The sequence below is a fragment of the Bombina bombina genome, chromosome 12 (genome assembly GCF_027579735.1).
Source record: "Bombina bombina isolate aBomBom1 chromosome 12, aBomBom1.pri, whole genome shotgun sequence".
NCBI lineage: Eukaryota > Metazoa > Chordata > Amphibia > Anura > Bombinatoridae > Bombina > Bombina bombina.
In genome coordinates, this window is record NC_069510.1 from 136,577,646 (window position 1) to 136,580,214 (window position 2,569).

Below are 2,569 nucleotides of genomic sequence, written 5' to 3' on the forward strand. Positions count from 1 at the left end.
AGCATAATTCTGTCATTATATAAAGCCCTGGTAAGACCTCACCTTGAGTTTGGAGTGCAGTTCTGGGGACCGATTGCTAAAAAAGATATTGCAGAACTAGAAAAAGTTCAGAGAAGGGCCACAAAGCTAATAAGGGGATTGGAGAAATTAACCTATGAGGAGAGGCTAGCCAAACTGGGTCTGTTCTCTTTAGAAAAAAGGCGCTTGAGAGGTGACATGATTACTTTATATAAATATATTCAAGGCCCATATACAGAGATGGCAGAAGCTCTTTTTATTCCAAGAAAATTGGTTCTGACAAGAGGTCATAATTTAAGGTTGGAGGAAAGGAGATTTAATCTCCTGCAACGGAAACGTTTTTTCACTGTAAGAGCAATAAAATTGTGGAACTCATTACCAAAGGAGGTAGTGAATGCCAATACCATAGATACATTTAAAAATAGTCTGGATAAATTTCTGTATATAAACAAAATTCATGGATATGATTGCTAGTATTAAATGGGTCACATTTTAATGGGGTTATTTAAGCTTAACTGGAGCTTTTTGTAAGTATTTTAGATTTGTATAGGTTGAACTCGATGGACTTCAGTCTTTTTTCAACCTTATCTACTATGTTACTATGTTACTATGTATGTTACCCTATCAATAAATTAATTAAATAAACTACCTACAATTACCTACAATTAACCTAACACTACACTATCAATAAATAAATTAAATACAAATGCTACAAATAACTACAATTACATAAACTAACTAAAGTACAAAAAATAAAAAAGAACTAAGTTACAAAAAATAAAAAAATATTTACAAACATAAGAAAAATATTACAACAATTTTAAACTAATTACACCTACTCTAAGCCCCCTAATAAAATAACAAAGACCCCCAAAATAAAAAAATGCCCTACCCTATTCTAAATTAATAAATTTAAAAGCTCTTTTACCTTACCAGCCCTGAACAGGGCCCTTTGCGGGGCATGCCCCAAGAAAATCAGCTCTTTTGCCTGTAAAAAAAAACATACAATACCCCCCCCCCAACATTACAACCCACCACCCACATACCCCTAATCTAACCCAAACCCCCCTTAAATAAACCTAACACTAAGCCCCTGAAGATCTCCCTACCTTGTCTTCACCATCCAGGTATCACCGATCCGTCCTGGCATCCGGTGCTGAAGAGGTCCAGAAGAGGCTCCAAAGTCTTCCTCCTATCCGGCAAGAAGAGGACAACATCTTCTCCAAGCGGCATCTTCGATCTTCTTCCATCCGGTGCGGAGCGGGTCCATCTTGAAGCAGCCGACGCGGATCCATCCTCTTCTTCCGGCGTCTCCCGACGAATGACGGTTCCTTTAAGGGACGTCATCCAAGATGGCGTCCCTCGAATTCCGATTGGCTGATAGGATTCTATCAGCCAATCGGAATTAAGGTAGGAATATTCTTCTTGGCTGATGGAATCAGCCAATCAGAATCAAGTTCAATCAAGTTCAATCCTATTGGCTGATCCAATCAGCCAATCAGATTGAGCTCGCATTCTATTGGCTGTTCCGATCAGCCAATAGAATGCGAGCTCAATCTGATTGGCTGATTGGATCAGCCAATCTGATTGAACTTGATTCTGATTGGCTGATTCCATCAGCCAATCAGAATATTCCTACCTTAATTCTGATTGGCTGATAGAATCCTATCAGCCAATCGGAATTCGAGGGACGCCATCTTGGATGACGTCATTTAAAGGAACCGGCATTCGTCGTTCAGTCGTCGGCCAGGATGGATGTTCCGCGGTGGAGGTCTTCAGGATGCTGCCGCTTCGCTCCGGATGGATGCCGCTTGGATGAAGACTTCAGCTGGATCATGGACCTCTTCAGCCCCCCGCTTGGGCTTGGATCAGGACATCGGAGGAGCTCTTCTGGACCGATCGGTGAACCTGGTATGGTGAAGACAAGGTAGGAAGATCTTCAGGGGCTTAGTGTTAGGTTTATTTAAGGGGGGTTTGGGTTAGATTAGGGGTATGTGGGTGGTGGGTTGTAATGTTGGGGGGGGGGGTATTGTATGTTTTTTTTTACAGGCAAAAGAGCTGATTTTCTTGGGGCATGCCCCGCAAAGGGCCCTGTTCAGGGCTGGTAAGGTAAAAGAGCTTTTAAATGTATTAATTTAGAATAGGGTAGGGCATTTTTTTATTTTGGGGTCTTTGTTATTTTATTAGGGGGCTTAGAGTAGGTGTAATTAGTTTAAAATTGTTGTAATATTTTTCTTATGTTTGTAAATATTTTTTTATTTTTTGTAACTTAGTTCTTTTTTATTTTTTGTACTTTAGTTAGTTTATGTAATTGTAGTTATTTGTAGAAATTGTATTTAATTTATTTATTGATAGTGTAGTGTTAGGTTAATTGTAGGTAATTGTAGGTATTTTATTTAATTAATTTATTGATAGGGTAGTGTTAGGTTTAATTATAACTTAGGTTAGGACTTATTTTACAGGTAATTTTGTTATTATTTTAACTAGGTAACTATTAAATAGTTCTTAACTATTTAATAGCTATTGTACCTAGTTAAAATAATTACCAAGT